The sequence below is a fragment of the Thalassophryne amazonica genome, chromosome 13, assembly GCF_902500255.1.
Source record: "Thalassophryne amazonica chromosome 13, fThaAma1.1, whole genome shotgun sequence".
Lineage (NCBI taxonomy): Eukaryota > Metazoa > Chordata > Actinopteri > Batrachoidiformes > Batrachoididae > Thalassophryne > Thalassophryne amazonica.
The window spans coordinates 61341708-61367491 of record NC_047115.1 but is presented as its reverse complement, the minus strand read 5'-3'; the positions used below and the strand labels follow the sequence as shown (position 1 = coordinate 61367491).

The 25784-nt window shown below is 43.6% G+C and overlaps 1 long non-coding RNA gene across 1 annotated transcript; it reads right to left on the bottom strand.

Annotated features, from left to right (window-relative positions):
• Positions 1-1752: 1752 nt before the first annotated feature.
• On the bottom strand, positions 1753-25784 carry LOC117523549. Its single transcript, XR_004564536.1, has 3 exons — positions 25669-25784; positions 3152-3163; positions 1753-1762 (listed from the first exon to the last, which is right to left on the bottom strand). It is a non-coding gene; the product is annotated as an uncharacterized LOC117523549 (long non-coding RNA).

The following is a 25784-nucleotide window of genomic DNA, read 5'->3' as shown; positions in this document are numbered from 1 at the left end:
AATTTGACACAGTACAGATGTTTGTCATGTGAGCAGGAACTAATTAAACATGGGCAATAACGAAAAATCATTTGTACAGATTGTAGTATCTGTCCTGTATACACATTTAGCGCTCTCTCAGTTCAGATGACCCTTCATTGTGTGGATAGAGGGGCACACCATAATATGTACACCATAATATGATATAAATGTAAAATAACCATCTATATCTGCTGCAGGCAGCCAGGTTAAATGCAGATGTCCCCTTGGCCTTCATCAGCTTTTGGGGTCATCAACACTCAGGTACCTGCATGCTGGATTATGCACAGAGAAATGGGCCACATGGCTAAAAATGCTGCCAAAAATAGCTGATGTACCCTCACAATGCAAGTGATACCTGTCACTTAACATTTACCATTCTCATTTTTATTGCCCATATTGTGAGCATTTTTACCATGCCCATGCACTTACTATGTCCATTTTCAAAATTCTATATTGCCAATATTGTTTACCATACCCATTTTTACCATGTCCATTCTCCATGTAATGTGGAGTTACATCAGGAAGGACATACAGTAGGAAGGACATCTGGTGTAAAACATGTGCCAGATCCATCTTGGATCTGCTGTAGCGTCCACAAGTGACAAAAGGGAGAAGCTGAATGGACTTACTGACTTTCAATGGTTATACCATGTCTTCCTATGTCATAAATGATTGGGGAAAAAATCCTGAGTGCTGTTTTCAAATGTTTTACCAAAACATTGTACGTAGCTGCCATCTTCCATGCGCTCTTCTACTTGAGCTTTCAGTGCCTATGTCCCAGTGGTGCTCAACTGAAAAAACTTAACTCTTTAACTGTATTTTAAAACTGATTTGAAAGCTTTTTGACAGCTTCTTTGTGATATTACGTCTGCAACTGTATATATATCTAACTGTATTTGATATTTCATGTTAAATGTGCTCACAGCCCAGCATTTCTTTGTTTTTGAAGAGTTTATTTAGAATCTACCCTGGTAGAAGTAACATTTAAGCATGAAATGGCTCATTTTTCCACTTCAGAGATATAAGTCAAAGAAGGCCAAATCCAGAGTCCTACTTTGCTCAGTGAGACAAACCCAATTTGTTCCTCCAGAAAAGCTTTAGCAATCCATGGAATAAGAGACACTGAGACACCAGTCTACTAGTAGACCTGCATTCAGCTCACTCTGTTGCACAATTCAGTTTCTTGCCTTGCAAACCTTGCATTTTTTGGTTTAGATTCCTAGTTTTATTTTTATTTTTCATATTTACTGCTTTTTGAAGACCTGGAAAATGTCCAAGTCAAAGAATAAGTCTGAATGAACGTGAAACTTCACCACTTGCAGCACCTGTAGCTATGGTGGAGTTTAGCCTTCTGCTGGAAGACCACAGAGCTGCACTGTCTGTGGACATTAAGCCTTCTTTTGAAAGCTTGTCAAAGATGGACAGTGTCCAATCTGCAGTGCATAACCACAGTTTATGCAATAATTCTCTTGAATTTGCGCACACCAGTTTGATAAACATTTGGACCACCTCAAGACCGAATACTCTGCACTTCAAAAGGGCAAGAGCGGTTAAAATCCAAGATGGGAGAAATGCAGGAGGAACGCAGCAGACGCCAGAATGTTCAGGTTACCTGAAGGTATTGAGGTTCTGTATCCTGTTTTTTTTTCCCAACTCCTCGTCTATGTTTTTGGAACAGAGGCACTTGCTTCACTGCTGGAATTGGACAGGGCGCATCGGAGCTTCGCCCCTAAACTGGCCCCTGGAGGAAAACCTGACCAATTACTCTGTACGCCCCCCCATCCATTTCTCTATGGTTGAAAGATTTCTTATAACTTGAAAAGGGTTAGGGTTAGACAATGGATGGATTTATTTATTTTATTTTAATTATTATTTTGGAGGGTCTGTGGTTAGTATATTGGTGTTGGATATTTGTGAAGGTTCAGGTTGCAGCACATATACATATTTGATTGGACTTTAATTATGCTTGCACTTTTGTAAGTGATGTGCAGGGGTTTTGTTTTGTGTTTTGATGGAAACATGATAAATAAATATATTAAAAAGTGACAGGCAGAGAAAAGCCATTAAAAAATGTTTCTGGTGGTGGTGGTGGTGTGTGGGAGAGCTTTGTACGCATGTATGAGGTCTTTTAGAAAAGTATCCAACCTTATAATTTTTTTTAAAAACCATATGGATTTGAATCATGTGTGATTACATCAGACATGCTTGAACCCTCGTGGGCATGCAAGAGTTTTTTCACGCCTGTCGGTTACGTCATTCGCCTCTGGGCAGTCTTTGAGTGAGGAGTGGCCCACCCTCTCGTCGTTTTTTCATTGTTTAGGAATGGCTCAGAGACTGCTGCTTTGTTTGATCAAAATTTTTCAAAACTGTAAGGCACAACTGAGTGGACACCATTCAATAAATTCAGCTGGTTTTCGGTAAAAATTTTAACGGCTGATGAGAGATTTTGGTCTGGTAGTGTCGCCATAAGGATGGCCCACGGCGCCTGACGGCGATCTGCGCTTCGAGGCGGCAGCGTCTCACCGTTTCAAGTTGAAAACTTCCACATTTCAGGCTCTGTTGATCCAGGAAGTCGTCAGAGAACAGAGAACTTTCAGAAGAAGTTGGCATGAGGAGTTTATTCGGACATTCCATTGTTAACGGACATTTTGTAATGAAAGAACGTGCGAGCAGAGTCGCATGTCGGGCCGGACCCGACCGCGGGGGGTCGCGACAGGAAAAACACCTCCGTTGGAAACCTTAACGGGCAAGTTGGAACATGCCCAAACTGTTAAACAATTTCTCAGTTACTCACTTGTTGAAAGCCATCAAAAGCCGCCTGAATTTTACAAATGGTTTTCAACACGGAGGTGTTTTTCCTGTCGCGGTGCACACAGATTTGCCGAGTCGTCACGGAAACGACTCGGCGAATTTGCGCGCACGTCTTTCATTAAAAAATGTCCTTAAACAGTGGAATGTCCGCATAAAGTCCTCATGCCGGCCTCTTCTGAATCTTGTCTGTTCTCTCACGACGTCCTGGGTGAATTAAGCCTTAAATTAGGATGTTTTCAGGTCGAAACAGGCCGACAACGGCGCCTGGAAGCGCTGCACGACGTCCTGCTCTGTGGGAAGTCCTTACACCGACAGAAACACCCCATAACCTCTCATCAGCCGTTAAACATTTCACCGAAAACCAACTTAATTTCTCGAATAGTGTCCACTCGGATATTCCTCACAGGTCCAGAAAAAATGTTGATAAAGGAACGCATGCCGCCGAGAGGGCGGGACCACATCTCACTCAAGGCCTGCCCACAGGGAAATGACGTCACCGACACGCGTGAAAAAACTCACGCATGCGCACGAGGGTTCAAGCATGATTGGTGTAATCGCACGTCATTCAAATCCATATAGTTAAAAAAAAATAAAAGGGTCAGTTTATTATCTAATAGACCTCGTATTTTACCAAACATGAAGCTTTTATTCCTTTTTTTGACAACTGTGGAATTAGAACATGAACATAAGCGTGACAAAGCTATGAAGTAACATTTGAAAGAATAGTGGTGTGACTGATAAAAGAAAAGAACTGAAAATAATAAAGAGCACAAGATAATACTGAACCCATTTGTGACTCATTCAAAGCAAGAGCACGCGTGAGGTTCAAGGTCGGATGATATCACAGATTCAGTGTGGAGAGCGCATAAAAAAGCTTGTGACCTTGTGTGTGATCAGTGGTGACCAGAGCCAGCTGGCTCTGGTCACCACTGATAATGTAACACACACACACACACACACACACACACACACACACACACACACACACACACACACACACACACACACACACACACACACACACACTCCTTTATTTATTTATTTATTTTTAATGTTCCACGGTCTTCTAGTGCCGGAAGCTCCCTCATCCCTAACTTACTCGCTGTGTGTACTCGGCTGTGTTTTACTGGCAGCAGGCATGTGAATGTGAGGCATTAGTATAAAGTGCTTTACGCATCTCCATCGGATGGAAAAGTGCTGTAGAAATGCAGTCCATTTACCACCTAACCGAGCTTTACAAGAGCACAGTACTAAGTGAAGCACCTCCACTGGATGTGGGTTAAAAGTTTAACAAACAGAACTGGTTGTACAGAGTTATTATAGTGTGAAAACAACACAGTCCAGCTTTGGTTTTCACCATAGAAGTAGAGAGATGGAATACCAACTTCTGATCTCGGGGGCTGAGGTTGTGCCGCGCATGCACAAGAGAAGTTTGGGTTCTTCACTTCCGGTCTTTTGCTCTGCAGCCAGTGCTTCATTCACAGGTATTATAAACTCCAATATTCTGCTGGGAATCGACAATATCAAACATCACAAAATAAGGTTAAAGGTTTTGATCAATTAATCTGAATAATTTACCGAGCCTGACATTTTGGAGCTGCCCCAATTATCGCTCACAAAGTCACTCTGCAAACAAAATAAAAATGTGTCATCGGTACCGCGTTGTTATTGCTGCAGAAATTTGGAAACAACTGCTTAGGTTCAAAGCTCAAGATACAACCCACATATCCCACACGTCAGGAATTATTCAGCTAAAATATATCTCATATAAGATCTTGAAGTCGATAAGCAACAAGTCACATTTTAAAAGACAGTTAACCCCCTACCACCCGCCGCATTTTGGCTTGTCAGTATCTCACAAACAGTGTTGGCAAAGTAACTTTGGAAAGTTACTTCATTAGTTACTTGATACAGTTATATTTTATATATAGCTGCGGAAAACTTGTCGGCAGCTGCTGAATGTAATTAATAAAATAACTCAAACTAATATGGTTATTTTTAAGATTTAGTACTTTCAGAAAAGCAACTGTTACTTACTATGCTGATGAGTTACTTTGCTGATTGCTCAATCTTAAAAGTAACCAAGTTAGATTACTAGTTACCTCATTAGTTACATTACTTATTAGTTGCAAGTTTTCCGCAGATTCTAATAAAGTAATTGCATAAAGCTGGTAATGAAGTTACTGCACAAAGTAACTGTATAAAGTAACTAAAAAAGTAACTTGTCAAAGTTACTTTCACAACACTGCTCACAAATAAAAAGTGAAATTTCCCATCGATGGCATATACAGGTTCTCAGCTAAGGGAAGAGGATTATGCCACCTTTTTATTTATTTTTTATTTTTTTAATGTGATTTCTGGTCCAGTTTATCTTCTAGTCCATTATTTTCTTGTCTTGTGGTGCTAAGTTGTTGTCGAAACGTCTACATTGATACAGTTGCAGATTATTTAATTTATTGAGATCTTTTTGTTCTCTGTTCAATTTATACTTTTGTTTTATTGATATCCCAGTGTAAATTGTATTTATATATATATATTTATAAACTATATACTTATTGCCACTTACATTAATTGATGAGTTTATAATGTCTTTGCAATCTTTACATCTTTAATCAAGCTCCTCAGTTTTGTCAAGTTTCAGCCTCACATGGACCACAATGGAAATAAGTTTTTGTTTTATTGTTTCATCTGTGTATCATTGATATATTCACCTTTCTGTGATTATACTGATTTTACAAAATTAACTCAATCAATTGTGTAAATACTGATGATTTTTGTTTTACTCTAAATACTATTGTATCTGAGGGAACAAGGCGGTCCACATTACCAGAATGAGAACTGCACGACTAAGCATCTGACAGTTTGGTGAACACCCACAGTGCCAGTCATATGGTCAGCTGGTGGCCTCCGGTGACAGCGGTCACCTGCGTCATCCTGTCAGCTGCCGTCTGGTAGAATGTCGCTTGTGGGGCCTCACGGTTGATCCCAGATATCCTGGATGTCTTGATGATGCAACGACTCGGATGCTTCTCTAGCAATGTGCACAGTTCTGAAACTGCAAAATGTTTATGTCAATTTAAATCATAAAACCTTGCTGGTGATTTTTCCACAGTTTTGGCAGTTTGATAGAAACTGAAGACAAGTGTCAGGTCCTTCATGTTGCCTCTCCTATTTTCTTTGATTTGTGTGGACTGAAATAAATGATGTATATTTCATCATATTGACTGTGTGATGCCTCAGTGATATCAAAATAATTTATGACTGAAAATAAAATATGAAATGTTCTTAATGAGTTTTGTTATTCAGCAAAAGAACGCGGTTCTTCTGGAACAATATCAGGAGCTTCATGATTGATGCCAGCCAATATGTCTTTGAAATCCTGGGAAAAAAAATAGAAATTTGTTGTGTGGGCCACTGAAGAGGAGGTACTGCTGGCCCACCACCACCAGAGGGCGCCCTGCTTGGAGTGCGGGCTCCAAGCACGAGAGGGCGCCAGACCCAGAAGAAGTGACAGCTGTCACTCATCCTCTGCACCAGCTGTCACTCGTTCATCATCACCACCATAAAAGCCGGACTGCAACTCCACCTCCCCGCCGAGAAATCGACTACCATTACCAAGGTAATTTCTCTGTGAACTTAAGACTGTGTATCTGTCTAAACTCTTCTTTGCAGCTGTTTTCCTGTCGGTGAGACTCGTCTGTGGAGGTGGCGTTTGAGGTGTTCAGCGACGGCTTCGCAACACCTCCCACCCAGATAAGTGCTCAAACAGGAGCTGCACGAGTGTGTGCTTGGAGGTGGAGGCGCTTCCTCCCTCGTTAACTGTGGATTTACTGAGTGTGCGGACTCACACTCACTCATCATATTTCTACTTTCTGCCAGCAGTACCAGGGTCGACAGCCGAAGACAGAGGCCACCTGGGGACTCGGGACATGGCGGCTCCGGTGTTCTTCAGACCGTTGGTGGTGGAAGCCGTGTGGGACGCAGCTTCTCTCTCGTCGGGGGTCTTCTATCTTCGAGCCTGCCCACACGTCACCTGGTGTTAAATTGACTGTGCAGATTACAGTACGTTTCGTTGTGTATTATCACAACATTAAATTGTTACCTTTTTGGCTTATTCATTGTCCGTTCATTTGCGTCCCCTGTTGTGGGTCCGTGCTACGACACCTTCCCAACAGGATTTCTCGGCCATCGTCATGGATTCCGAGGGGCGTCAACCCGAGCTTGAACGGCCAATGGAAGAGCCAGGAGCGCAGGCGTCAGCGGGAGGCGTGTTGAGTGAGCTGCAGCATATCTTAACCGCCTTCACGGCTCGGTTAGATTTAGTGACCGAGCAGAGTGTCCTCCTTAATCGGAGGGTGGAGGCTCTCACCGCCAGGGTGGAAGCGCGCGATCAGGGTGCTGCTGCAGCCACTCCTCTGGCTGGTCCTGGGCCTGTATCAGACGTTCCACTGGTCGTTCAACGAACCCCCCCACCGTCCCCTGAAGCATACATAAGCCCTCCGGAACCGTACGGGGGCTGTGTCGAGATGTGCGCGGACTTCCTCATGCAGTGTTTGCTCGTCTTTTCACAGCGCCCTGTCATGTACGCATCAGATGCTAGCCGGGTGGCTTATGTTATTAATTTGCTTCGAGGAGAGGCACGCGCATGGGCTACGGCGCTTTGGGAGCAGAATTCACGGCTCCTAACGTCTTATACTGGGTTTGTACGGGAGTTCAAACAAGTGTTTGATCATCCCAACAGAGACGAGACTGCTTCGACTGTGCTGCTGTCGATGAGACAGGGGCGCCGTAGCGCAGCCGAGTATGCAGTCGACTTCCGCATCGCTGCGGCGAGGTCCGGCTGGAATAACGTTGCGCTCCGCGCCGCCTTTGTAAATGGACTGTCCCCGGTCCTTAAGGAGCACCTACTGGCTGGGGAGGAACCGCGGGATTTTGACAGGCTTGTCGATTTAGTTATACGCTTAGACAACCGTTTAAACGAGCATCGTCGGGAGCAGGCCGGGGGGCGTGACCGGGCATGAGCCGTCCCTCCCCCTTACGGTTCCAACAAGGTGACGTCGTCCCCACGCTTCACTGCCAGAGAGCTCCGTGTGGCTACAGCTCCCCCTGCTGAGGAGACTAGGGACACGAGCAGGGCCAAATTAAGATCAAACATCAGACAAAGGAGGCTGGCCCGCGGGGAGTGTTTTGTCTGCGGCTCTTGCGAGCACATGCAGAGGGACTGCCCCCAAACGGTCAAACTACAACGCCCGTCCTTAGAAACTGGGCTAAGGGTGGGCCATAACACGCACGCAGGAAAACCCCGCAAATCTGCACGAATCCCAGTAACAATCCTTTGTGGGGATTTAACCCTTCACGCCCCAGCACTGGTAGACACGGGGTCTGAAGGGAATCTGCTGGACAGCAGATGGGTAAAGGAGGTAGGGCTCCCTCTGGTGGCTCTGCCGACACCATTGCGGGTGTGAGCACTAGATGGCACCCTGCTTCCATTAATCACACATCAGACACAACCAGTGACTTTGGTTGTGTCTGGAAATCACAGGGAGGAGATAGTGTTCCATGTAACACCTTCTACCTCCCGAGTGATTTTGGGCTTTCCATGGATGGTGAAGCACAATCCCCGGATAGATTGGCCATCCGGGGTAGTCACGCAGTGGAGCGAAACCTGCCACCGGGAGTGTTTAGGATCCTCGGTCCCTCCCGGCACTACGGCTAATGAGGAGGTCAAAGTTCCCCCCAATCTATCGGCGGTGCCAAAGGAGTACCATGATCTTGCTGACGTTTTCAGCAAAGATCTGGCGCTCACTCTTCCCCCGCACCGACCGTATGATTGTGCCATCGATTTGGTCCCGGGCGCTGAGTACCCGTCCAGTAGGTTGTACAACCTCTCACGTCCGGAACGCGAATCAATGGAGACCTACATCCGGGACTCCTTAGCTGCCGGGCTGATCCGGAACTCCACCTCCCCGATGGGTGCTGGTTTGTTTTTTGTGGGTAAAAAAGACGGCGGACTCCGTCCATGCATTGATTACAGAGGGCTGAACGAGATCACGGTTTGCAACCGATACCCGTTACCTCTGTTGGATTCAGTGTTCACGCCCCTGCATGGAGCCCAAATTTTCACTAAATTGGATCTTAGAAACGCGTACCACCTGGTTCGGATCCGGAAGGGAGACAAATGGAAGACGGCATTCAACACCCCGTTAGGTCATTTTGAGTACCTGGTCATGCCGTTCGGCCTCACTAACGCCCCCGCGACGTTCCAAGCTTTGGTAAATGACGTCTTGCGGGACTTCCTGCATCGGTTCGTCTTCGTATATCTGGACGATATACTCATCTTTTCCCCGGACCCTGAGACCCATGTCCAGCATGTACGTCAGGTCCTACAGCGGTTGTTGGAGAACCGGCTGTTTGTGAAGGGCAAGAAGTGCGAGTTCCACCGCACTTCTTTGTCCTTCCTGGGGTTCATCATCTCCTCCAACTCCGTCGCCCCTCCTGGACGTCCGTCGTAAGGGCCGGGGTTTCCAATATCTGGTGGACTGGGAGGGGTATGGACCTGAAGAACGCTCCTGGGTGAAGAGGAGCTTCATCCTGGACCCGGCCCTCCTGGCCGAGTTCTACGCAAGACATCCGGACAAGCCTGGTCGGACACCAGGAGGCGCCCGTTGAGGGGGGGGTCCTGTTGTGTGGGCCACTGAAGAGGAGGTACTGCTGGCCCACCACCACCAGAGGGCGCCCTGCTTGGAGTGCGGGCTCCAAGCACGAGAGGGCGCCAGACCCAGAATAAGTGACAGCTGTCACTCATCCTCTGCACCAGCTGTCACTCGTTCATCATCACCACCATAAAAGCCGGACTGCAACTCCACCTCCCCGCTGAGAAATCGACTACCATTACCAAGGTAATTTCTCTGTGAACTTAAGACTGTGTATCTGTCTAAACTCTTCTTTGCAGCCGTTTTCCTGTCGGTGAGACTCGTCTGTGGAGGTGGCGTTTGAGGTGTTCAGCGACGGCTTCGCAACACCTCCCACCCAGATAAGTGCTCAAACAGGAGCTGCACGAGTGTGTGCTTGGAGGTGGAGGCGCTTCCTCCCTCGTTAACTGTGGATTTACTGAGTGTGCGGACTCACACTCACTCATCATATTTCTGCTTTCTGCCAGCAGTACCAGGGTCGACAGCCGAAGACAGAGGCCACCTGGGGACTCGGGACTTGGCGGCTCCGGTGTTCTTCAGACCGTTGGTGGTGGAAGCCGTGTGGGACGCAGCTTCTCTCTCGTCGGGGGTCTTCTATCTTCGAGCCTGCCCACACGTCACCTGGTGTTAAATTGACTGTGCAGATTACAGTACGTTTCGTTGTGTATTATCGCAACATTAAATTGTTACCTTTTTGGCTTATTCATTGTCCGTTCATTTGCGCCCCCTGTTGTGGGTCCGTGCTACGACACCTTCCCAACAGAAATTGCTGCAGTGAGGCCGGCAACCTTCTGTTATCACACAGATCTCTGCATGTTGCCATTGGACTGACTACAATCATATATATATATATATATATATATATATATATATATATATATACATTCGACAAAAATATAAACGCAACACTTTTGGTTTTGCTCCCATTTTGTATGAGATGAACTCAAAGATCTAAAACTTTTTCCACATACACAATATCACCATCTCCCTCAAATATTGTTCACAAACCAGTCTAAATCTGTGATAGTGAGCACTTCTCCTTTGCTGAGACAACCCATCTCACCTCACAGGTGTGCCATATCAAGATGCTGATTAGACACCATGATTAGTGCATAGGTGTGCCTTAGACTGCCCACAATAAAAGGCCTCTCTGAAAGGTGCAGTTTTGTTTTACTGGGGGGGGGGGGGGGGATACCAGTCAGTATCTGGTGTGACCACCATTTGCCTCATGCAGTGCAACACATCTCCTTCGCATAGAGTTGATCAGGTTGTCAACTGTGCCCTGTGGAATGTTGGTCCACTCCTCTTCACTGGCTGTGCGAAGTTGCTGGATACTGGCAGGAACTGGTACACGCTGTCGTATACGCCGGTCCAGAGAACCCCAAACATGCTCAATGGGTGACATGTGTCCGGTGAGTATGCCGGCCATGCAAGAACTGGGACATTTTCAGCTTCCAAGAATTGTGTACAGATCCTTGCAACATGGGGCCATGCATTATCCTGCTGCAACATGAGGTGATGTTCTTGGATGTATGGCACAACAATGGGCCTCAGGATCTCGTCACGGTATCTCTGTGCATTCAAAATGCCATCACTAAAATGCACCTGTGTTCTTCGTCCATAACAGACGCCTGCCCATACCATAACCCCACCGCCACCATGGGCCACTCGATCCACAACATTGACATCAGAAAACCGCTCACCCACATGACGCCACACACGCTGTCTGCCATCTGCCCTGAACAGTGTGAACCGGGATTCATCCGTGAAGAGAACACGTCTCCAACGTGCCAAACGCCAGCGAATGTGAGCATTTGCCCACTCAAGTCGGTTACGACGATGAACTGGAGTCAAGTCGAGACCCTGATGAGGACAACGAGCATGCAGATGAGCTTCCCTGAGACGGTTTCTGACAGTTTGTGCAGAAATTCTTTGGTTATGCAAACCGATTGTTTCAGCAGCTGTCCGAGTGGCTGGTCTCAGACGATCTTGGAGGTGAACATGCTGGATGTGGAGGTCCTGGGCTGGTGTGGTTACACGTGGTCTGCGGTTGTGAGGCTGGTTGGATGTACTGCCAAATTCTCTAAAACGCCTTTGGAGACGGCTTATGGTAGAGAAATGAACATTCAATACACGAGCAACAGCTCTGGTTGACATTCCTGCTGTCAGCATGCCAATTGCACGCTCCCTCAAATCTTGCGACATCTGTGGCATTGTGCTGTGTGATAAAACTGCACCTTTCAGAGTGGCCTTTTATTGTGGGCAGTCTAAGGCACACCTGTGCACTAATCATGGTGTCTAATCAGCATCTTGATATGGCACACCTGTGAGGTGGGATGGATTATCTCAGCAAAGGAAAAGTGCTCACTATCACAGATTTAGACTGGTTTGTGAACAATATTTGAGGGAAATGGTGATATCATGTATGTGGAAAAAGTTTTAGATCTTTGAGTTCATCTCATATGAAATGGGAGCAAAACCAAAAGTGTTGCGTTTATATTTTTGTTGAGTATATATATATATATATATATATAGAGAGAGAGAGAGAGAGAGAGAGAGAGAGAGAGAGAGAGAGAGAGAGAGAGAGAGAGAGAGAGAGAGAGAGAGAGAATTATTTCCAAGGAGGTTAATTTTATTTCCATTTGTATTCGTTGGTTACTTTGCACAGTTGCTTATAAATGGATGAACTGGCATCATACTACTTGAATCTTGAAATAATCTTGAATCTAACCATTAGGAGTCATCCTGGCTTATGACTAAAGGTAAGCAGTGAAAAGTTGTTCTTTGGACATCATCTCAAAATTGTCATGGGCATTTTTTAAAATTATTGATAAGAGACCATTCTTGAGCTAAGAAAAAGGGCAGATCTGACCACCACTGTAACAGATGATGTTTTATTTCTTACTTGCTGTCTCTTAGATGACAAGAATAGGTAGTGCTCACAGACTGACCACTTCCCCACTCCTCAAGTCACAACCTCAATTCAGGGTCAATGACCACATGTGTCATCATTGCATGACTAGGTTGTCTCATTTCAAAGGCTCCTTTGAATGCGGCTGACAAATGCAAAACAAACAAACAAAAACCCAAAACCAAATAAAAAAATCAAAAAGACAATTTCAGACTACATACTGTATGTACAATTATGTTGTAATGTTCGTAAGTAAAGTAAAAATATATGTTTTCCACAAATCATCAGATTGATAATTAAAACTGATTGAGAACATTATCCAAATGATTGTGAAGTACTGCAAGGTCTTTTCTTGGATCTGCAGGAGTGGGGTGGGGAAAGGGGGCAAATTTAAATCACGTATATGATGGAAAATTATTATTAGCAGGTAATCTAATGATTCTCATATTACATTTTTGGAGGGGCAAAGTGAAGCAGATCATGTTGGAAAATAATTCTAGATTACGATGTAGTAATATTTAAAAAAAAACAAAACAAAACAAAACAAAACCTCAATGGTATTACTTTAAAAAAGCCACAATGTTGCTGCTTTGTAGTCAGTTATTGTCATATACCTCCTTTGTATGAAATATGAAGTCCACAATTTTTGCAGTATTATGTCTGACAAGACTGATCTATGTTTTACCTATTTGAAATTATCACTTGACTTCTCTTTGATACAAGAGTAAGGACCCCAAGGATAGGGCAAGATCCCAGGGCTGTACCCCAGGACCCAAGGGAATGGACAAGACCCTAGATTGAACAAGATCTTACAATGCACATAAACACAAAATGCCAATTTTTCCTGCACACTAGATCTTTGCTTTTATGCAGTTGCTACTGAAAAATAAAAATGCAAAGGATTGAAACTGTATAATCTGTCCTATTATTTGCATTGTACATCATGTAAACAAAAACACAATATAACTCTAATAATCAACACAGACAAGTGATATTGTTTTATAGTTTCTAATTCTCACTTTTTCATCAATATACAATGAGGTACCGTAGCTTCGAACCATTTGGCACATCGAAACATGTTTTTGAATCATATATTTTCCTAATTCTTTAAGCAACTTCAGTAATTTGGTGGATATGGATGGTTCATAAAACAATCAATTATACATTTTACAAAACCAAATTATTAAAGAATTAGAAAAAGCTTTGCAAAAAATATTTTCTGATATGCCAAATGGTGCAATTCTACAGTATTTTATACTGTTTAATCTATTCCATTAGAATAGAATAGAATGCTTTTTATTGTCATTATACACAAGGTACAACGAAATTAAAAGACAACTCCTGTAGTGCAAAGGCGTAAAAAGTAAATATAAAAAGACAAATAAGAATATATATATGTATTTACAAAGGATCCAGTAGGTTCGTATATATAAATAGAAGTCTGTACTATTCATTGCATTCACCTTTATGAAAAAACAAATGCAACTGTAGGCTAATTTGCATTCAGTACCCGTATTGCACTTGGGTAGAACATGTTGAGTCTGGATGTGCGGGCCTTGATGGACCGGTACCTCTTTCCTGAGGGCAGCAGTGAGAACAGGCTGTGCCCGGGCTGTGAACCATCGAAGCTGATGCTTCTGGCCCTGCGCAGACATATGGTGTTATAGATGTCTGACAGAGAGGACAGCTGCGCTCCTATTATGTTCTGTGCTGACTTCCTGACTCTCTCCAGAGCTTTCTTGTCAGCCTGAGAGCAGCTCCTGTACCACACCAAGATGTTGTTTGTGAGGACGCTCTCTACAGAACACCTATAGAAGGACAGCAGAAGTTCCTGGGACAGGATGGCCTTCCTCAGTGACCTTAAAAAGTACAGATGCTGCTGTGCCTTTTTCACAAGGGCATGGGTGTTGGTGCCCCATGTAAGGTCCTGAGAAATGTATGTTCCCAGGAACTTGAAGTCACTGAGAAGAGGTGGTGGTGGGGGGGTCCTCCCTCTTCCGCCTAAAATCTAGCACCAACTCCTTTGTCTTTGAGGAGTTAAGTGCCAGGTTAGGGAGCACCAAGTAGTGAGGGTCAGGACCTCCTCTCTGTAGGCCGTCTCATTGTTGTGAATCAGCCCAACCACAGTAGTGTCATCCGCAAATTTGACAAAGATGTTGCTGCTGTGGGTTGGTGTACAGTAATGGGTGTACAAAGTGTACAGCATGGGGCTGAGCACACAGCCCTGAGGGGCCCCAGTGCTTACTGTCAGCACTGAGGAGTGGTAGGACCCCATCCTGACTGACTGCAGATGGTTGGTGAGAAAGTCTCTGATCCATCTGCAGGTGTGCTCGCCAGTGCCCAGACTGCACAGTTTGGACAACAGTCTGCTTGGAACAAGTGTGTTAAAAGCAGAACTGAAGTCCACGAACAACATCCACATTACAATGGAACCTAATTACAAAACATCCATAGGACAAATAAATTACTTGATATTCAAATTTTTATAATATCAGGATAAAAATAATGAACAATAAAGAATAAAAAATCAACACGTAAAAATTACTTTATTTTCTGAGCAATTCATTATTGTAATAGATTTCATTATAACACGTTTCCACTGTATCACAAGCCATATAATCAATTGTAAAGTATTATCAATTGCGCAGTATTATATTTTACTGAGTGACAATAAATATTGCACAGATAATAAGTACATGTACAGATACTTGACAACTGACACTTGTTTGGTGAAATTTGAGATAAGTTAATTTAAAAATTTGATATCAAGCATGTTTCCTGCCCATTGTTTCTCATGATCCTGGACAATGAGCAAAGGTATTTTAGCCTTTATGACAAAAAAGATTTCCATGTTAGACAAAATGTTTTGACATTCTATAAATTTAATTAAAATTTTATGTAAAATGCAAATGGACAAAAAACAGATTATTGTACTCCAACGGCGAACATGAAACGCTAAAAAAGAATGTTTTATAGATTTGGACCTCAGAGCAATAGTACGACGATTGTGATTGGTCTACTACGCCATCGTGTCTCAAACAATATCGCTGATTGGTTGGGTGATAGGCTTGGCCGCGGATGTTATAGTGAAAATAATTGCTGAAATTATTCGTTTTTATGCTTTTGTGAGTAGCTTTTTGATAGGGGATATACATTTTCTGAACAACAACAATATTTTTAAAATTTCTGTTCAAGAACAAAGTAGCCCCCGGTGTGTTGCACGAAACAGAGGTTTTTTTTTGCCAGCTTGCACTCGGCCGAGACGGACGCATTTTTCTCTTCTCCCTCCCTCCTTATCTTTCCTGCTTCTGTGGCGTGTTGTCTGTGAGGCTGCAGCTTTGCTCTTCTGGAAAACGACAAAAATGGATCTGTTAAAGTGGTCTCTGAACGCAATTGACACTATTTTTTCTACAAGACATTCGGGGGCGGAGGACCCGACCTGTCCTGCCGGGACGCATGTGATGGGTTATGTGATGGACTCGTGGAGGAGATGGCAGGTCATGTGCCTTTACACGCTTTCTGTGGAGGACGTCGAAGATGTGTATATATTTGGCTCAGTCGTGACCGGCTTTCTGCTGTGTGGAGCGGGCATAGCGCTGGTTTACCGGAAACTCAAGAAGGTGAAAGCATCCATAATTGGCCCGTCCAGGCTGCCCCACATGATTGATTTGATTGGAAGGGCAGTGTCAGCTCAATCGGCGGGTGTTAACCGTGCATTGGATACCATCTCCGGGAGGATAGCGGCGCTGGAAAACTGCTTTGAATGTCAGTAAGACCGCATCCTTTCTACATTCAGATGTATTGAGAGCCACTCTGTTCTCAGACTGTGGAATCTTTCAGGCGTCTGCTAATCTGGATATTCATTTGGCTTCCCAAAAACACAGCTGCACTTCAAGGCCGCTGCGATAAAAACCTCCTGAAGGAAGGACAACACTTATGCCTCGCTCCCGGTCTCTCCCTCCCTCAGCTTCTCCTGCTCTGACGTTGACTGGGGACAGTGAACTGTTCAGGGCTGAGCCCCTCCTCCTTCCAGATGGATGAACAAGGCCGTTGACGGCGCCTAAAGGCTGCCTCCAGGTGTGTGTGTTATGTGTGTGTTGTCTGTAAAGAGCCGGTCATGGTTTGCTCAGCCCTGCTGTTGACCTAGGCAGGGAAGTACATCTGGAGCTGGTCCCCGGGCGCCTAAAGGCGACTTCTGTTCCTAACTGGCAATTAGGATGGGTTAAATGCAGTAGATACATTTCATTGTGCAGGGAACATGTTCCTATGTGCATATGACAATAAAATTCTTTTGAATCCTTGAATCCTTGAATCCTTTAGATGGCCATGTATTGTGGCCTACTATCAGATATCCTCTGATAAGATAGGAGTGGCTTCAGGACAACTCTGTGAATGTCCACGAGTGACCCAGCCAGATCCCAGACCTGAATCCAATTGAACATCTCTGGAGAGAGCTGACAGTGGCTGTACACTGATGCTCCCCATCCAACCTGATGGAGGCTGAGAGATGCTGCAAAGAAGAATGAGAAAAACTGTCCAAAGATAGTGGCATCATATTCAAAAAGACTTGAGGCTGTAATTGCTGCCAAAGATGCATCAACAAAGAGTTCATATATATATATATATATATATATATATATATATATATATATATATATATATATATATACGAGGTCTATTAGATAAGAAACTGACACTTTTATTTATTTTTTTTAACTATATGGATTTGAATGACATGCAATTACACCAATCATGCTTGAACCCTCGTGCGCATGCGTGAGTTTTTTCACGCGTGCCAGTGACGTCATTTCCCAGTGGGCAGGCCTTGAGTGAGATGTGGTCCAGCCCTCTCAGCTGAATTCCTTTGTTTCACACGCTGCTCGAGACGGCGCACGTTGCTTTATCAAAAATTTTTCTGGACCTGTGAGGAATATCCGAGTGGACACTATTCGAGAAATTAAGCTGGTTTTCGGTGAAAAGTTTAACGGCTGATGAGAGATTATGGGGTGTTTCTGTCGGTGTAAGGACTTCCCACGGAGCGGGACGTCGCGCAGCGCTTCCAGGCGCCGTCGTCGGCCTGTTTCGACCTGAAAACTTCCTAATTTAAGACTTAATTCACCCAGGACGTCGTGAGAGAACAGAGAAGATTCAGAAGAGGCCGGCATGAGGACTTTATGCGGACATTCCACTGTTTAAGGACATTTTTTAATGAAAGACGTGTGCGCAAATTCTGTGTGCGCCACGACAGGAAAAACACCTCCGTGTTGAAAACCATTTGTAAAATTCAGGCGGCTTTTGATGGCTTTCAACAAGTGAGTAACTGAGAAATTGTTTAACAGCTTGGGCATGTTCCAACTTGCCCGTTAAGGTTTCCAACGGAGGTGTTTTTCCTGTCGCGACCCCCCACGGTCGGGTCCGGCCCGACATGCGACTCTGCCCGCACGTTCTTTCATTACAAAATGTCTGTTAACAATGGAATGTCCGAATAAACTCCTCATGCCGACTTCTTCTGAAAGTTCTCTGTTCTCTGATGACTTACTGGATCAACAGAGTCTGAAATGTGGAAGTTTTCAACTTGAAACGGTGAGACGCTGCCGCCTCGAAGTGCAGATCGCCGTCAGGCGCCGTGGGCCATCCTTACGGCGACACTACCAGACCAAAATCTCTCATCAGCCATTAAAATTTTTACCGAAAACCAGCTGAATTTATCGAATGGTGTCCACTCAGTTGTGCCTTACAGTTTTGAAAAAATTTTGATCAAACAAAGCAGCAGTCTCTGAGCCATTCCTAAACAATGAAAAAATCGACGAGAGGGTGGGCCACTCCTCACTCAAAGACTGCCCACAGGCGAATGACGTAACCGACAGGCGTGAAAAAACTCTCGCATGCCCACGAGGGTTCAAGCACGTCTGATGTAATCACACGTGATTCAAATCCATATGGTTTTTGAAAAAAATAATAAGGTCGGATACTTTTCTAATAGACCTCGTATATATGAAATTCATGCTGTCATTAAGGGGTGTTGTGAGTAGAATTTTGAGGGAAAAATGAGTTTACTCCATTTTGGAATAAGGCTGTAACATAACAAAATGTGGAAAAAGTGAAGCACCGTGAATACTTTCCAGATGCACTGTAAAAACATAGAAACATAGACACCCCCCATCCTCCAACTTGGACACATACACAACATAAACAAATGTTGCACCTGCACTAATTTAACCAGGAAATCAACCAGAGCACTGGGTCAGGCGTATAATTTATACTATATTTATGCAGCAATGCCGGAGAGAGTGAGGTCTGCCCGTTGAATCCAAGGCCACAAGTTCACTTTCAGCTTATGTAAGATGTTAGGTGTTCATGCTCATAGACAGACTGCAGGTGGCTTGATCCTGCACGTTTTTCCAGTTATTTGTCATGGTACCACATAAAGTCACATCACCAGTGGAGGTGATGGTCTAGTGGTTAAGCTTTGGGCTTCAGACCAGAGGACTGAAGCCCAGCACTTTTGGCACAGGCACTGAGTACTCCGCCAGTCGCTCATGTGGAACGCTGTGGGGAGCAAATTGTTTTAATGCAGAAATGCCTATGTCACGTAACTACACAGATGTGGCTGAATCTATGGATAACACTGCGGCAAATATCTGTAACTTGTCCAAAGAAGGGTGTATGGAGTCCCTTACACATGTCCCAGATGTGACAATTGGAACAGTAGAGCAATATTTAGAAGAGAACAATGGCGCCTGCAGCTGTAATACTGTACGCACTGTGTGCAATTTTTTTGTTTTCACAGCTTTATTCATGAAAATCATTCAAAAATACAACAACAAAAATAGCTTGTGTGAGACTACATTTAATGTCTTGATTCAAACATGTTTGGCACAAATCATAGGGAAGGTGTTGGAAGGTATGGAAAAACAGTGGAGTTTTCCCAATATGGAGCATTCTCAGGCAGGTTGCAGAGTGCTGCAAAATACAATGTTCCATTTCATCAAAAACATTCAAGCCTACTGCTCCAATCGTCATGAAAAGAAAACACCAACTCCATATTTTAAGGTGTTTAGAAACAGTAAAAGGCGCACTGTAAGCATTTGAACTTGACCTCACCTCTCGGATATAGTCATCCAGGCAGCTCACGCACTGGATGACTTTTCCTGTTCCTACCTATCTGTCCACTTTTCTCCTGAGAACTGTAAGCTGGTAGGCCTTACGTTCAAATGACATTTTGTGTTTTTCTTTTCCCCGTGTTCAAATGGAAAAGGGAAAGAAAGCTTTTAGTTTTGCCTCCCCCTTTTCTTGGAAAGCCCTCCAAATGGAGCTGAAACTGCCTGGGCTGGTTTCACTGACAGCTTTCTGATCGTTATTAGAAAACCGACAACGGAAATCTTTTGGACAATGTGTCTGTCTTAAACCCTGTTTTAGACCATGAGCTTTATTGTGTTAGAGCTTGAATTTAGAGCAAAGAATTTATTTGTGTCTATAGGTTAGCTGCTTGCATTTGTCTTTTATGGTGGATGTGTTCTTTTATTATTGTTTTATTATTTCTTTGCAATGTTGGTGTGTGATGTTGCCTTCTTGGCCAGATCCCCCCTGCGAAAGAGGTCTGGATCTCAGTGGGTTTTCTTATCTGGTCAGTGTTGTATAGTAACGAAGTAAAAATACTTCACTACTGTACTTAAGTATGTTTTGGGAGACGTTGTACTTTAGTTCTTTAAATTCAGCTTACTTTCACTTTTACTTCACTACATTTCCAACCTTAATTGCATACTTCTACTCCGATACATTTTCTATGCGCCATTCCGTTACTCGTTACAAAACACACACACACGAAAAAAGTTGTGTTTTCACCCAGAGACACCACTGATTACTACTGACTGCAACGAAGTCAGGCCGATTTGTCATGAGGCATGTCCGATAGGCTTTTTTTGCAGTTGTGCACTCATTTGTCAGGAAAATGATCATTTCTCTACATTGATTACAGACCTGCAGCGGGTCTGTAATCAACTTTTCTGCAGCGCGGCTTTGCTTTGAACCTTGAACCAATCGAAGCAGTGATTTGCAGAGCGATTCGTGGATCATTGTTGCTTTATCCTAATTTGTCCCCGCTAAAACCCTGAAGAGCATATGTCTGTGTAATATTTAATATTTTTATGTTAAACCGACCTGTTATGGTCTTCTGAAACAGTTGATAAATGTATTTTTTAGCCTGTTTGTCCCCGAGAGCCGCTCCTTGGACATGTTTTGGATGAACCTGGACTTACCGTTGTTCCCCCTGTGCCGACAGCGGAGCTGAGAGTTCATGCTTTGTTGTGCAGGATTATCACACCACTGAGGTTGTACGTTGAGAATGAAACAATGGTCTATTAATTTTGATCTGGACTGAATCTACCCCTTTTGGTTGGGTCACATTTTGGCCTTTGGTCTGGACTGTGGTACAACACACCTTTAAAACGGGCTGTTTTGCACAACACTGGTTATTATTTTTGGGGTCCAACGGCAACAAGGGGTGCACTAAGTTAGTCCAGATGTACTCAGCAGGGAGTGTTCTAAAAAGTTTGGGAACCACTGCTCTACTAGAGAGATGTGGTTTGGTTGCTGTGTGTCCTCGGTGTGCTGGGCTGCGTTGGAAAGTGAGACTGGCCATTTTCTCATGGCGCAGTGCTTATAGCTTCAATTGGTCTCCTTGGCAGTGAGTGACGTTTTGAGCATTTGTGGTTATGGCTTGGTCTGGGTGCGGCTATGACTAAGACATACAGTAGGTTGAAGCAGGAGGGACTCCCAGTGACCGGTTATTCGGCCCACAGTGAGGTCATAAGATAAGGGTGATTGATGTCTGTCCAACGTCCACTTTTGTATGTTGTTGAGTTTGCCTTGTCGCAAAGGGTTTGTGGGAGATTGAGTATTTTGATTAATCATAGCATTTGGTCTCTTTCTGCTTTATCTCAACACCCCCTTTTACTTACTGTTGAGCAAAAAGGGTGATAAGGTCATCGGTTTATAGGTCTTTGTCTCCAACAACTTCATGGTGAAATGTTTTGGATTTCTTTATTTAACCAGGTTAAAATCACATTGAGAATCATTTGCAAGTGAGACCTGGGCAAGATATAATCACCAGAGACACAACAACACCTACATACAACCAATAAAATAACAATGAAGGTGTTTATGAGCATTATAGGCCTAAGCCTTTGTCTTTGAGGTCATGTAGTTGACACCTTTGTTGCACTTTCATGATTTGCAAATTCCACAATGTCAACCAGTGATCTGTCTGCGTGGTTGCCAACCAGGACCCTCGGGCAGTGGTGTGTATATGGTGATATGAAACACTAGCGTTTTGTTCGCACACCAAACCAGACATAGTTGGACAAATGTAAATTCATCCAGAATATTGATTAGTTCATGTTTACTGCAGCCAGTGTAATCAGGAGGAATTAGATTAAATCTGATTGTGAGGAAATCAACAATGACAAAAAAACCCACTTATTTCTGTCACACTATTCGGTTCTTGTTTGCTCCTCTCTGTTCTGTGTCACTGCACTTTCATTCTTCCCTTATTTGCAGTTCATTCTGTCCCAGACGACCCATTTTGTTTCATTTTACACTACATTTAAGACCTAAGTGATCCTCAGAGTTTGTTCACTGAGAAATATGCAACCCCTGGCAAAAATTATGGAATCACCGGCCTCGGAGGATGTTCATTCAGTTGTTTAATTTTGTAGAAAAAAAGCAGATCACAGACATGACACAAAACTAAAATCATTTCAAATGGCAACTTTCTGGCTTTAAGAAACACTATAAGAAATCAAGAAAAAAGATTGTGGCAGTCAGTAACGGTTACTTTTTTAGACCAAGCAGAGGAAAAAAATATGGACTCACTCAATTCTGAGGAATAAATTATGGAATCACCCTGTAAATTTTCATCCCCAAAACTAACACCTGCATCAAATCACATCTGCTTGTTAGTCTGCATCTAAAAAGGAGTGATCACACCTTGGAGAGCTGTTGCATCAAGTGGACTGACATGAATCATGGCTCCAACACGAGAGATGTCAGTTGAAACAAAGGAGAGGATTATCAAACTCTTAAAAGAGGGTAAATCATCACGCAATGTTGCAAAAGATGTTGGTTGTTCACAGTCAGCTGTGTCTAAACTCTGGACCAAATACAAACAACATGGGAAGGTTGTTAAAGGCAAACATACTGGTAGACCAAGGAAGACATCAAAGCGTCAAGACAGAAAACTTAAAGCAATATGTCTCAAAAATCGAAAATGCACAACAAAACAAATGAGGAACGAATGGGAGGAAACTGGAGTCAACGTCTGTGACCGAACTGTAAGAAACCGCCTAAAGGAAATGGGATTTACATACAGAAAAGCTAAACGAAAGCCATCATTAACACCTAAACAGAAAAAAACAAGGTTACAATGGGCTAAAGAAAAGCAATTGTGGACTGTGGATGACTGGATGAAAGTCATATTCAGTGATGAATCTCGAATCTGCATTGGGCAAGGTGATGATGCTGGAACCTTTGTTTGGTGCCGTTCCAATGAGATTTATAAAGATGACTGCCTGAAGACAACATGTAAATTTCCACAGTCATTGATGATATGGGGCTGCATGTCATGTAAAGGCACTGGGGAGATGGCTGTCATTACATCATCAATAAATGCACAAGTTTACGTTGATATTTTGGACAGTTTTCTGATGTTTAAGGATGATGAAATCATTTTTCAAGATGATAATGCATCTTGCCATAGAGCAAAAACTGTGAAAACATTCCTTGCAAAAAGACACATAGGGTCAATTTCATGACATAGGGTTAATGTCAACGAGCAGATGTGATTTGATGCAGGTGTTAGTTTTGGGGATGGAAATTTACAGGGTGATTCCATAATTTATTCCTCAGAATTGAGTGAGTCCATATTTTTTTCCTCTGCTTGGTCTAAAAAAGTAACCGTTACTGACTGTCACAATCTTTTTTTCTTGATTTCTTATAGTGTTTCTTAAAGCCAGAAAGTTGCCATTTGAAATGACTTTAGTTTTGTGTTATGTCTGTGATCTGCTTATTTTCTACAAAATTAAACAACAGAATGAACATCCTCCGAGGCCGGTGATTCCATAATTTTTGCCAGGGGTTGTAAAACTTGGAGCAAGAGGAGTTAAGCTTTGTTACAAACTCTGCGACACAGCAACCAGAGATGATTGTGTCTCATCTTTGCTTATTCTAATCTGTGAGGTTTGGAGCAATTGTTACAACCCCAAATCAGAAAAAAAAGTTGTGATGATATGAAAAATGCAAATTAAACAAACAAACAAAAACAAAATAGTGATCCATACCTGTCCTTCAATATCTGTTTCATTGCAGACAGTATGAACCCAAGATATTTCACATTTTGTGTGGTTAACTTCATGTCATTTGTTGGCTTGCTAAAGCATTTCCCACTTTGTGATGTTGCCATTCCTTGTCACAACAAGATGTTTTGGCATCGAGGTTACCAAGTGATGAAGCATGTCAGGTGTTATTTTGTCCCATTCTTCTTACAAACATGTCTAAGGGCCCCTTCACACATAGTGTGAAGTTTAGGCGAAGTGCGCACTTAGTGTAGTCGTTCCTGCCTCCAACGCCTCGTACACCTGTTGCTACAACTATTTGTGCACACAAGCGCCTGAAAGACAAAGTGTGCACTGCGCGAACCCATCAAAGTCAAAGTCAAAGTGTACTTTATTGTCAAAAATCTATGTAACAGAAGATTGAAATTGCGTTTCCAATGTGCAGTTAAACTAAACATATAGATAAGACATTGACAATAAACACACACACACACACACACACACACACACACACACACACACACACACACACACACACACACACACACACACACACACACACACACACACACACACACACACACAATGTGCAGTAAAAACTAACATATTGATACATGAATTTATATTTCTCTCTCTGACACATTTCACTCACAACCACACACACACACATGTGCAGTATGCGTATCACACCCTCTCGCGGCAGGTGTTGGCCAAATTTCAGGTGACACACACGAACATCTAACACCGCTCGCATGGCACTTAGAAAATGTGTGGCCAGTCGCACTGTTGGCACGACAACAAACTGCAGATTGTCTACTTTCATACTCGCTGTGAAATTTGTCTAAGTTCCCCACGACTGTGGAGTTCCCAAAATGTGGCGTGTTGTCGGCTTCTCCCACAACGTGTGTGTGTGTGTGTCGTGGGCTCCCCCACTCCTCCAACACGGGCATGTGTGTGGTTCAATTCCCCCCCCCACAGTGCGAGGCACATCTCATCTGATCAGAGAGTGACACTTTGGTCTATGCTCTGAATGGACAGGGGCGTGGCAGTTGTTTGACATAGGTGGTCCTGGACATCAGAGCTGCAGAACACACACCACGTTTTGACAAACGTGTGTGCGCGTTTGCTGTACTCATATCGAAAACATAAAAACTATCACTTGTGATGGTCTGGATAGCATGCACACTGACAGGTCCAGCTGGACCGGACCGTCAGTTTATGTGGACATGCAGCAGGCGATCTGAACGTCACATCTGTCTGACAGGACAGTGAGCTGCGCACTGCAGGACCATATACCAGGGCAACAGTACGACAAATACACCACTTTCAGTCACATATCAGCAGAAATACACCAGAGCATAGCAGTTATCACAGTGCTTTTCTTCTTTTATTAGAAAATACATTCAAGATTCAAGAGTTTTATTGTCATATGTACAGCAGAAACAGGCAGTTACACTATACAATGAAATTCTTACTTTGCTATTCCTCCATTCACCAAACAACCAGGGTTGTTTAACCACGGGGTTCTGTATTGCGTCCCCCTTTATGTATTATTTATATCAACCCAGTGATATTCACTAATTATACAGGTGGTTTTTATTTAATTTTCCTCCAAATCAGCAGCTCGATGTGGAACACAATGCGAGCAGCTGCAGCAGCCCATACTGTGTTTACTGCTCGACAGACACCGTCGTGTGCACGAACCATTGTGCCGGTGTTGTGCACGACTGCCCATCGGCGCGATGCTTCGTGGTGCGCAAATTTGAAGTGTTTCGCACTGTTTCACTGTATTTGTCCAACTGTCATCCAAATTTTGCAATATGCGTGAAGGGGCCTTAAAGGTGTGCAATAGTATGGCGTTATGGATCTTGCATTCAAAATTCTCCACACATCTTTGAGCAACCTTCTCCACAGCCATGTCTTTGCAATGTGTGCAGAATGTTGTTTTGCATTGTTTTATTGAAAATTGCATGGATGTACCTGGAAATGATGGCATCTTGAAGGCAGTACATGTTGCTC